This window comes from Colobus angolensis, unplaced genomic scaffold (assembly GCF_000951035.1).
Source record: "Colobus angolensis palliatus isolate OR3802 unplaced genomic scaffold, Cang.pa_1.0 Scaffold86, whole genome shotgun sequence".
Classification (NCBI taxonomy): Eukaryota; Metazoa; Chordata; class Mammalia; order Primates; family Cercopithecidae; genus Colobus; species Colobus angolensis.
Genome location: NW_012122487.1, coordinates 3,778,613 through 3,778,870, shown reverse-complemented (window position 1 = coordinate 3,778,870; position 258 = coordinate 3,778,613).

Genomic DNA, 258 nt, shown 5'->3' with positions numbered 1-258 from the left:
TGGTGGTGCACGCCTGTGGTCCTGTTGCGCAGGAGGCCGAGGTGGGAAAATCTTGTGGGCCCTGGGAAGCTGAGGCTGCAGTAAGAGCTGTGATTGCACGATTGCACTTCATTCAGCCTAGTGACAGAGCAAGACCCTTCTCCAAGCGAAAGAACAACAACAACAAAAATCTCTGACTCCTGTCGACAAAGAGTCAAACTCTGTAAAATTGTTACTGGTAAAAACAGAGTCTTGATCCAGACCCAAAGAGAAGGTTCT